Genomic DNA, 12,958 nt, shown 5'->3' with positions numbered 1-12,958 from the left:
AAGAATCGATTTGGAGTGAATTTTTTATATATAATGTGATATTAAAAACGATAATTCGTTAAGGCAGTTCCTTTTCCACTGTTTAAAATTGATCGTCTCTCAACAAATTATAATTATTCCACTTCATATAAGTATATTATTTGACCATATATAGTATACATAGTCATAATACACTACGTAAAATAAACTTAAGATATCAATAGGCAATAGTTGCCTATAATATAGTTGTGCATATGTGATTCTGACCTTTTTAATACTAGATTACTAGGTGATTTTTTCGTGCTTATGCATGGGTATAAATACTTATAAAGTAAATATATTATAATAATTTATTTACATTATTATAATTAATTAATTTTAAAATTTTTAACTATTTTGTTATTTATATTATAATCAATATGCAGGGTTTATTTTATGTAACTTTATGTTATTTTAATTAGATGTATAATTTTGGATATATATAATCTCGATTGTTTGGTTATTATTTGGATATATCATATAACATTTACAGTAATTCAACTAAGATATTTTTGTAATACAAATTAAAATTTGATTAATTTTTTTTTTAATTTTCATGTAGTTTGATTCTTATCTTAGATATATATATATGTATAATTTAATGTATATGTTGTTTTGATAATTAAATAGTAAAAATAAACTGAAAGTGTCGATCAATTCAAAGTTACATAAATAAATATAACAATGATACTTAATTGCAATAGTTGGTCAATATATTTATAAAATTATTTGAGAATTTCATATTTATTTAGTAATATGTTGAGTCGTTCTATAATTTATATATATAAAAATATCACTATAAGTGAAAATATATTATTTTTTGTTTACTGTTTGACTTTTTGTAAAAAAATTGGATTGGTTTAATTACTCATTTATTGGTATTTCAAGTTACATATGAATCAAATTCAAGTATAATTATTTCTAATCTATTTCAACCAAATCATATTAATTGTATTCATTGCATTTGTTTGGTTTTCATCTTAGATGTGTATATATATTTATAATTTTCTAGTTGTAAATAGCTCTAAGAAAATGTTAATTTTATAGGACTTCGTAATTTAATATATGTTAATTTTCAAAAATAAAATTAACAAAATAAAGTAATTATATGTACAAAATTTCATAAAAACATAAATGATATATTCTAAAATGAATTACACTATATATTTTTTGTTTTTATAATTTAAATTTTTTTTTTATATAAGTTATTTGAAAAAAAAGTAAAAGGAAACCCTAAATAAAAAAGGAAAAATAAGATAAAATAAATATTTAATAATAATTAGATATATTTGATTCATTAAGGGTATCATTGTAATCAACCACCGTGAGAGTTAACGTGAGCGCGACACATAAGAAACTGACTTCTCAAATAATATTATAGAGATTATCTATATCAAGTACTGATTTTTCTAATTCCTCACATCAAGCATTCCAAAACATTCTGTTCAACCATTTGTTTCTAGTTTACAAAAAATAATAATAATAAACCATTTGTTTCTTTTCTAGATACAAAAGTTTAAAGTACTTTGTTTTTGTATAGGTTGTTGGTTAATGAACATGACTTTCAGTTGAAAAGGAACAATACCAACTTTCATACGATATTATTGTTCTAATAGCCACTTGTAAAATTACATAGAGGTTTGTAATCATAAGAACTTGAAGAACTTTTCGATATTCATTGGAGCTAAAAGTTTTATGGGAAACGGGTCCAAGTCTATAAATATGTCAATTATAATTTGTTCGGATAAAATTGAAATTTTGAAATCGATCACAAAGTTGCTAGGTAATCACATTGTATAGTTGTTTATTCAGACAGTCTCCCATGAGTTCTCGGATTCCTGAGCAATAATAATACATAACGTGCAAATAATATCATTATCAATCAAATATTACAAACCAGTTATTATAACTATTATTTGAAATCAAAATCAGATATTATTTTAAAGTCTTGTAATATTTTAGGGATTTGCTCTAACAGACTAAAGGGGGTGTATTCAACTGAGAGTTTCAGGTGATTTATATTAAAATGACAAATCCACTGTTATTCAAACATGAATTTTAAAAACTCATTTAAAATCCACTGTTATTGAACTTGACATTTCGTCAAGTACTCTGAAATCCACTGTTATTGAAAATATTTTAAGTTGTGAGATTTTAAAGTTTTGAGGTGATTTAAGGGTGTTTGGGTGGAGTTTCTTAGTTAAAAAAAATAAAACTCAAATCCCATTGTTTTAGGTGATATTCTAGAGTAGTTTAACAAAAATCAACTAAATCTCTGCAACTTATTAAAATCATCTAAAACTCCATTAAAAATCAAATCACATCAAATGCTAAATTGAATACATCCCCCTAATAGATCATACATAAACCTGGTTTTCTCCAAAATTCGTCTCTCTTTTCTTTGTTTATGTAATTATATTTATTATTTGAACTAATACATCATATTTGCTAGTTAAATACAATCAAAAACTATCAGATTTGCTAATACCTAAAACTGGTATATATCTCTATAATATTATTTTAAAATCAGTTTCTTATGTCTCGCTCACGTTAATTCTTATCTTGGTTAATTACATAGGAACTATTAATAAAATTTAAATATTATAGGAAGGAACTATTTTCCTTTTTAGTATAATTTATGTTTTATATTTTTTAAATAACATATATTACAAAAAGGAAATATTTATAAATTTTGGAAACGAATTTATAAAAAAAAAGGGAAATATATTTATATATGATGTGGTTTCACAAAAAGTAATGTTAACATAAATAATACTGATATAAAGAAAAAACAATATGCCATTTAAACATAAAATTAACTCTTAAAGAACATAAAATATATTTTCAAAATAATAAACTGAGATACCTTTGGTTGACTAAAAATGTTTTACAATTAGTATTATTGAGATGATTTATTCATTTTTGCTTACTCTTTAATTGATAAAAAATTATCTATAAATATATTTTACTGATATAAATCTTTATTGCACTAAATAGTTAATTTCCTTTTTTAATTTATTATTTTCTTTATATTATTATAATCTAATAACATAATAAAAGTACCTAAGAAAATCTGAATTATTTTGTTTAAGATGATTTAAATTTTTCAGTTTACCTTTTATAAATCTAAGGAATATAATTTAAAATATTTTAACTATGGTAAATATTCATATTTGTTCACAAACTTTGAAAAATTTGCTGGTTATTTTTCTTTATGCAATTTTCTATTGATCGTCATTTTCTAATATTTTGTAGGAATCAACATATTTCAAATGATTAAAAGTATTACAAAAAGATACTTACACATGTAAGATGAAAAACTGGACAAAGACGATAAATAAACCAAATCTGTTTTGGCTTAATAAGAATCAAACATAGCTATATTTTAATTTGAGGGAGTATATGTAACTTTAATATACCCACAAAATGATTAAGTATAATAATTCAATTTATTATATCTAGAATTAAATGGTTAATTAAAATATAAAATATTATTTATTATAGTAATAGTTTATTATTTTTCTACATTTAAATTATGGGATGTCTCAAAGCATATTAATAAATAAAAATAAAACATTGACTAATTGTCATTGTTTAGTTCTTTTGTAAAGTATATATGCATATTATTTCAAAATATTATGTTTATATTCATTTAGAAATTTTTTATTTTTGGTCCTCCTGGTAGCTCAGGCATCCGAGCTCCGAATATTGGCGTCGGAAAACGTTTTTCCCTCTTCTCTTCTTACTTTTCTCCCTACCTCACCTTTCCTTTCACTATGAATATGTCTGACTTTCTGGTTGGGAGCTTGCCGACATAGCCCTAGATCTGCTCCTGAACGTATAGGTCCGACAGTTGAAATCCTTTTCTGAATCTTCAAAGAGGTGGCGGGGGTTGTTAGGAGATAGGAGTTGGATTTTTAGGGTGGGGTGGTGTCGCATGGGATTCCAGCACCGGCTCGCTCTTCCGATCGTATTCTTGTTGTATTACTGCAAAGGTTTTTCTTCAGTGTGGTGTGGAGCGCTTAGCTCTCTTGTAGTTGAGGCTTCAAATCTTGTCTCGATTAAGCGTCTAGATAGTCCTCAGGGGAGGCAGTGATTGTGGCTGTCAGAGCGTGCCTTGGGGATCTGGTGGTCATGTGGCTGCTGAATCTTGGTGTGTTAGTGATGTTTACGTGTTTTATCACACACCAATTAACCTGATGTGCACAATACCATAATTGAATGGTATGTCGATGTAGCACTTTAGGATCAAATCCACAAAGACCAGTGGTTACACAACGAGTATATGAGACAAGAGTAGGGTTAAGACTAAAAAGGGAAATGGTTTTGGTTCTAAAACTAAGCAGAAATGAGACAATGCCAAATGATGGAAATATGCAGAAATACAATGTAAGAAAAACATTAGGCAAAAGGGAAATCACAGGGACTCGAGCAAGCAGACACTGATAAAATCAAACTACTTTCATAGAGCTAATCATTTATGCTTGTAAGGGAAATTATTAAGAAAAATATTTAACTCAAACACAAAATAAAATTAAGTTACTGCCATAGCGCTAATTCTCTAAGTTATAAAATCTTCCATACTAACTGTCGTTGAGTTTCAGATTCTAAACTAACAATAAGGTCAGATTTGATATGTTCACAAAGTACAATAACATCAACTGTCGTTGGCTAATGACACTTTGCTCATCTAAAGTTCTTTCAAGCATATTTCATCGAACACTTGTCAGGCGTAAATTCAGAAACTATGTAGATAATCAAGTTTCAGAATTAAGAACACCGATAGATGAAGAACCATAAGATAAACCCTAGATCTAACAATCCTAAGTCAACAAACCATGAGATTCCTTTGAAACCCTAAAACCCAACTGCGCAGCTACTTAGGCATTGAAGAAAATAAAGAGAAATAACACATGAATATATATAAAACAAGAACAAAGTTCAAGAGATTTTTCTCAAAGAAAAACTCTCTCTCTAAAGTCTCCTAAGATGAAGAATAAATATAACATATTTTTAGAGTTTTCCCTTTACGCATGCATATAGTCTTAGGAAAATATATCAAAAGTCAAAAGCTAAATGCCAAACGCAAACACTATTTTATGTGATTAAAGGTTACAACTGCGTTTAGAAACGCAGCAATCTGCACAAAATCTTGTTTGCTTCATCTTTCCATTTTCTCTCCTCTGCGCCCGGAGCACATGTTGACCGTTAACCGCTGCAACTGCACTATGCATCGCTCTCGCCGTCGAGCCATCTAGCCACTGTAGCTCCGTCAAAGTCGTCATTCGTGCCGAGAAGGTGGGATCCAGGGCACCAGTCCGCGGTTTGGATCGAGAGCGCCACATCGAGCAGATCGGTTCGTATCAAGCGCTCGATTCACGCTGGTTGGGTTGAAGAGTAGGCTGAGCCGAGATCACCGACCGAGTGTTGGTTGTTAAGGAAGGGTCTAGAGAGTTCTTGGACCGACATACGATATATATTATACGGAATATGCTGTATAGATAGAGTTAGATATATTCTGTTGAGATTCGGTGATATCACCTCACTTGTATTACGTTGTGCATATAAGTCACCATTGTGACGTGAATAAGATTAAGATCTCTTTAACCTATCTCTCGACTTACATGGTATCAGAGCCACTGTGAGGCAAGATCTGTGAAACGTGTTTAGTTCGAGAGAGATTACCAAAAACATGAGTGGAGAGAAAACAGAAATTGTGAGCTTGGGGAAGACTTCAGTTGAAGCTTCCATGTCTCCTTATTACCTTGCTCCGGCAGATAATCCCGGAACGTGTATATCATTGGTGGTGTTGAGTGGAGAGAATTACGCGGAGTGGGCTTCAGAGCTTGAGAATGCTCTCAGGGCCAAGCGTAAGATCAGCTTTATCAATGGGACTTTGACGCTTCCGGACGAGAAAGAGAAGCCGATAGAGGCTGAGATGTGGAGGACGGTGAATTCGATGATTGTTGGTTGGATAAGGGCATCGATCTCACCAGCCCTGCGATCGACTATACCGTTCTCTCCTGATGCTTGCAAGATGTGGAAAGAGCTCAAGAAACGCTTCTCGGTGGGAAGTGCGGTGAGGGTTCATCAACTTAAAGCCGAGTTGGCTTCGTGTAAACAAGATGGTGCTAGTGTTATGGAGTATTTTGGGAAGTTGTCGCAGAAGTGGGAAGAGTTGTTACACTGCAAACCGCTTCCATTATGCACCTGCAATGCATCTGAAGTGTACTCCAAGGAATATGAAGAGGAGAAAGTGCATCAGTTTCTCATGGGACTGGATGAGGTGAGATATGGCAATGTTTGCACGAACATAATTGGGATGGAGCCTCTTCCAGACCTCAACTCTGTATATCAAAGAGTTGTACGTGAAGAGAAGAGAATAGGCGCAGGAAGAACAGAATCCAAAGATGCTCCGGTTGGGTTTAACGCGAGAGTGGAGAATCGTGGAGGTGATGAGTCGTTGATCGGAGGTGCTGTTGCAGCTGTTGCTCGGGGTCGAAGCTCTATTGTGTGTAGCCATTGTGGGAGGAATGGTCATGAGAAGAAGGAGTGTTGGCAACTCATTGGCTTCCCCGAGTGGTTCACTGATCGCAGCCAAACAGGAGGCAGAGGTGGCAGAGGTAGAGGACGTGGTTCCAGGCCACTCAACAACGGTTCCAGAGTGAATGCACAGGCAGCTACAGCCACCACGACGGCGAACCAGAATGTGACCATCCCTCCGTTGAGTGCAGAGCAATGGGCATCGTTGACATCCTTCTTGGAGAGACAGAAACCTGCGCCAATACCAGACAAGTTGAACGGTACGGTACAGACCGGTGAGGTTATTATTGACACTGGTGCCTCGCACCATATGACAGGGGATAGAATGTTACTTACAGATGTGAAAAGTATCATCCCGTGTCGAGTTAGTTTCGCAGATGGCAGTTATGTCATGGCGACGAAGAGTGGTAGCTTGCAGTTGTCTAAGAAGTTGACGTTGCTGGATGTTCTTTATGTTCAGAATTTGAATTGTACCTTGTTATCAGTCGCAAAGTTGCTCAAGCAGACTGGTTGTCTTGCGATGTTTACTGATACACTTTGTGTTTTGCAGGACCGTTTTACGAGGACTCTGATTGGAGCCGGTGAAGTTAGAGATGGTTTTTATGTTTATCGGGATGTGACAGTGGCGAGAGGACATCGAGTTAAGGGTTCAGAGGATCAGACTTTGTGGCATCGTCGACTGGGGCATCCTGCTTTTGGTGTTTTGAGTTATTTGCCTTTTGTTTCTGGTGTTAAAAATGTCTCAACCAAGTTTGGTGGATGTGATATTTGTTTTCAGTCTAAGCAAACTAAAGAAATGTTTTCGGAAAGTTCTAATAAAAGTTTGAGTTCATTTGACTTGATACATACTGACTTATGGGGTCCATATCGTGTACCATCCTCTTGTGGTGCTGTCTACTTTCTCACCATAGTAGATGACTATTCAAGGGCGGTTTGGATACATCTACTGCTCGAGAAAAGTGAAGTAAGAACTATCCTTCCGAACTTCATTGCTTTGGCTGATCGTCAATTTGGAAAGAAAGTCAAGACTGTGAGAAGTGATAATGGCACAGAATTTATGTGCTTAGCGAAGTACTTTGGCGAGAGAGGAATCTTACACCAGACCTCATGTGTGGGTACGCCGCAACAAAATGGCAGAGTAGAGAGGAAGCATCGCCATATACTTAATGTTGCACGGTCGCTACTGTTTCAAGCGAGTCTTCCGGTGAGTTTTTGGGGAGAAAGTGTACTGGCGGCTGCTCATCTTATTAACATGACTCCTACGAAGCTTCTCCAAGGAAAATCACCGTATGAATGTCTCTATGGAAGCAAACCTTTGTATGATAACATCTGAACTTTTGGCTGCTTGGCTTTTGCGCATCAAGCAAGGAGAGATAAAGATAAGTTCGGAGTGAGAAGCAAGAAATGTGTGTTTGTTGGTTATCCATACGGGAAGAAGGGTTGGAAGCTGTATGATTTAGAGAAAAAAGAGTTCTTTGTCTCTAGAGATGTAGTATTTGATGAGATGGATTTTCCATTTGCACAAGAGGAGGTGAGAAAAGCTTCTCCTGTACCTGTCGTAATGGAGACTGGTTCGAATGTAGAGTTCCCTCAGTTTGAGATTGTAGTGGAAAGGGGGAGTGATGAATATGTGGGTAACTCAAGTACAGATGATCATGTCGTGGTAGATGCCGGAAACGAAGAAGTTGTGCCTGCTGTGGAGGTTTCTCGTGAGACTATACCGACGGAAGAGCCACTAGGGCGTGGTCACAGGCATCCAACTCAGTCAGTTAAGCTACGTGACTATGTTCTGTATAATGTGCAGAGTTCCCCTGATAAACATAACATCGTCTCGAATACTGGTCTCCGAAACGAGTCGTCATCTAATGGTTCAGGTAAGACACTTTACCCAATTTCTGAATATGTGAGTGATGCTCTGTTTTCTGATGCTCATCAGGCTTTCCTTGCTGCGGTGAGTGCTGGTTTAATACCTAAAAATTACAAGGAAGCATTTAAAGACAAGAGATGGCGAAAGGCAGTGAAGGTTGAAGTTGATGCACTTGAGCTGAGCAGAACTTGGGATGTTGTAGACTTACCTGCTGGGAAGAAGGCTATTGGTAGCAAATGGGTGTTCACAATCAAGTATAATGGGTCAATAGAAAGATATAAAGCTCGTCTGGTTTGTTGTGGGAATCATCAAGTAGAAGGAGAAGATTATGAAGAGACATTTGCGCCGGTAGCCAAGATGGACACAGTGCGGACATTGTTGGAGGTTGCTGCAGCAAAGAAGTGGGAAGTGCACCAGATGGATGTGCATAATGCATTTTTACATGGAGATCTTGAGGAAGAAGTATACATGAGACTTCCTCCAGGTTTTCAATCTGATAATCCCAACAAAGTTTGTAGACTGCGGAAGTCTTTGTATGGATTGAAACAGGCTCCTAGGTGCTGGTTTGAGAAGTTGACAAAGGCTCTCACAGGATTTGGTTTTGTGCAATCATATGAGGACTACTCATTTTTCATCTACGTTAAGGGGGACAAGTGTGTGCGAGTTCTAGTGTATGTTGATGATTTGATTATTGCGGGAAATGATATTGAGATGATGGTGAAGTTCAAGAAGTATTTGAGTGATTGTTTTCATATGAAAGATCTTGGGAAAGCTAAGTATTTTCTGGGTATCGAGATCGCAAGGGGACCTCAGGGAATGTTTCTCTCCCAGCGTAAGTATGCGCTTGACATAGTAAGTGAGGCTGGACTACTTGGTTGTAAACCGGTGGCTACACCAATGGAGTTGAATCATCAGCTGCTAGGCGATAAGAGTCCTCCGTGTGTTGATCCAGTGCGGTTCAGGAGAGTTGTAGGTCGTCTTGTTTACCTCACTATAACATGCCCAGACCTGTCATATGCAGTTCACGTGTTATCTCAGGTGATGCACGAGCCAAGGGAAGCTCACTGGGATGCTGTCATGAGAGTTTTACGGTACATAAAGGGGAGTCCAGGACAGGGAGTTATGTTGAGATCAGACAGTGACTTGAAGATAAGGGCCTATTGCGACTCTGATTACAACTCGTGTCCATTGACGAGGAGATCGTTATCAGCGTATATGGTGCTACTTGGTAATTCTCCTGTTGCCTGGAAGACTAAGAAACCAGATACAGTATCTCACTCATCTGCAGAAGCCGAGTACAGGGCGATGTCAGACGCATTAAAAGAGTTGAAGTGGATGAAGAGACTCTTGGCTGATCTTGGAGTTGAGCATGAGATGCCTATGGAGTTGTTTTGTGACAGCAAGGCTGCTATCTATATTGCAGCAAACCCAGTTTTCCACGAGCGGACTAAGCATATTGAGAAAGACTGTCACAGTGTGAGAGATGCAGTCAAAGCAAAGCTCATTAGTACGATACATGTTCGAACAAATGAGCAACTCGCCGATATCCTGACGAAAGCATTGGGAGCTTCAGCATTTCGGTATTTGTTATCCAAGTATGGAGTCTGTGATTTGCACGCTCCAACTTGAGGGGGAGTGTTAAGGAAGGGTCTAGAGAGTTCTTGGACCGATATACGATATATATTATACGGAATATGCTGTATAGATAGAGTTAGATATATTCTGTTGAGATTCGGTGATATCACCTCACTTGTATTACGTTGTGTATATAAGTCACCATTGTGACGTGAATAAGATTAAGATCTCTTTAACCTATCTCTCGACTTACATTGGTCTTCTTGAAGTGGACGATTCAACTGGTTCGGGTCGGGAGGTTGAAGCTCAGGCCGAAAACGCTGGATCGAGCAAGCCAGAGTTCAGAGACCGACCATTTCGTCTTCTTTCGTTGCTCAAAATTCAGTTATTACGATTTTCACATTTATTCTCTGTCTTCTCTAAAACTTTGTCTTTGACCCCTCAAAGACTGATGATTATTTAGTGTTCGATTTTTTTTTTTGCAAGTTCTTTGCGTTATTGGTTATTCTATTCCAATGTGATTATTTAGACATTTCAAGTTTGAATATTATAATGACTTTTAGCAAAAAAAAATAAACAAGCATATGCAGTATATATATATTTATATATATATATACACACACGTAAGCAACTACACAAATGAGGTATACTCTCTCTGTAGGCCCTTTGATTTCTAATCTCCTATGAGTGCGTACCGTAATGAACATGCATTGAGAAACAGAGGATCCTAAATTACGCATCACGATGTCTGTCATTGTCGTTAAGTTCTGTTGAAGAGGCTAAAGACTCGGAGATCTTTTGTAACTAATGTCTACGTGCCCCCTAAGAACCACTTGCAGGGATTTTTTTTTTTTTTTTTTTGACAAAATCACTTGCAGGGATTTCATTTTCATCAAGGCATCATTAGTTTTTGTGTGTACTTTAGCCCTAATTTCATGAAAAGTTTATAATATTTTTTGTTACAAAAATTATTTTTTATCCCGGAAATTATTGGGAAGAAAGATAGGGTTTGGAACATGCATGGTCCCCTCTTACGATCCGACCTTTATATTCAGTACGTCGTATGTTATTCGCTATTTACACCTTACACTGTATATATAGTGCATCTATTGAATTTTTAATTAATTCGAAGTACCACAGTTAGAAATATTTTACTGTTACCTGTACCATTATGTATTGATTTTCTTTTTTTTGAGAAAACCATTATGTATTGATTTTCAATATTTTATTACTTGCTTAGAACCCATTTTAAATGTACAGCATGAGATAAGAAAATAATCTTGTTTAGAACCCATTTTAAATTTACAGCATGAGATAAGAAAATAATAATAATAGATATTTTAACTAATAATAATAATAATAGATGTAAACTATTACCAGTTTGTATGATTTTATATAATATTTTATATAAATAAAATAATTAAAATGACATACTATATGAACTTCTTTGTGAACATAATTTCCGTGAAAATAGATGATATTTCCATTAGATACTAACTAAGTGGACTTTATTACCTTATATTTTATAAATAGTTTAAAATATACTCATTATGTTCCTAAAAGATGGATGTTCTAGGATTTTCACAGATTTTAAGAATTACTTTATATTTAATATATGTTTAAACATGAATTAGTTTAATATATGTTATGTTTTATGTGTACAATAAACATGATCCGTTATAGAATTTGTGATTGGGCATATATAAGATCATTTCAATTGTATTCTTCAATTTTATATTTTATAACATAAGAATTTTAAAATATATGTGCTATTTTTTGAATTTTTTCTTTGATTCACTTCCTATGATGAATTTATAGGTTTATCACTAAATTGATAACCACTGAAAAACTGTCAAATCATATTCTATTTATAAAAACAAATAAAAATAATCAGAAAACAATATTAATTTCCAAACAAACAAAAAACTTTGATATTGGAAAATTCTAAATCCTAACCTTTAAATTCAAAATGCTAAATTCTAAACCTCAAAACTCTACACCTTAGGATTTAGGATTTTGAGGTTTATGGTTTAGTGTTTAAGTTTTAAACTCAAGGATTTAGGATTTAGAGTTCTACTAGTGTAATAAATAATTAGAAAATAGTATTAATCAGAAAATAGTATTAATTGTTGGAAAATATTTTTTGACCTTGTTAACGTAACAAAATCCTAAACATCATTAGCAAAACTCCAGGCCTTAAATTATAGAGTTTATACTTTAAACACTAAACCATAATCCTAAAATCCTAAACTCTAGGGTTTTAGAGTTTTGGGGTTAAGGTTTTAATGTCTTGAATTTAAGGTTTGGTATCTATGGTTTAGAATTTTATAACGTCATTTTTTTTTCTATTTGGCAATTTATACTGTTTTTATTATATTGTATATTTCTATAAATAGAATATTATAACTTGATAATTTTTTATTGGTGAATATATAGGGAATGAACCTAAGAAAAAATCATATTTTCATTGCTTCAAAAACTAAATGAATGTTGTTTATTATTTTTAATATAATATATGTTATTTAGTCTTCTAAATATACATAAAATAACAATTCCTATTTTAGATAAGAAATAAAGGTTGGTTAGAAAATATATATGTAGGCACTCTTTAATAGTATTTAAAGTTAAACATATATAGATGTTAATAAGCCCTTTCTCAAAAGACAAAAAAAAGGATGTTTGATAAAAGATGCATTCTTAAGACTATCTCTAATGTATTCTCCTATTTTTACTTCTAAAATAGAGGAACTATATAACAGAGATGTGTTTTGTTCTAATGTATTTATTTAAATAGAGATCTCCAAATATAGAACAAAATATAGAAGATTCTTCTATTTCTTCCTCTATAAATAGAGGAGAAAATAGTAATCTCTATTTTAGAGATAGAAATAGAGATGAATTGGAGTGATTTTATCTCTAAATGCTATTATAGAAAAAAAAATAGGCAAAAATTAG

The sequence above is a fragment of the Raphanus sativus genome, chromosome 6, assembly GCF_000801105.2.
Source record: "Raphanus sativus cultivar WK10039 chromosome 6, ASM80110v3, whole genome shotgun sequence".
In the NCBI taxonomy this organism is placed as follows: domain Eukaryota; kingdom Viridiplantae; phylum Streptophyta; class Magnoliopsida; order Brassicales; family Brassicaceae; genus Raphanus; species Raphanus sativus.
The sequence above is the reverse complement of the archived record's forward strand: the minus strand, read 5'-3'. Positions refer to the sequence as shown.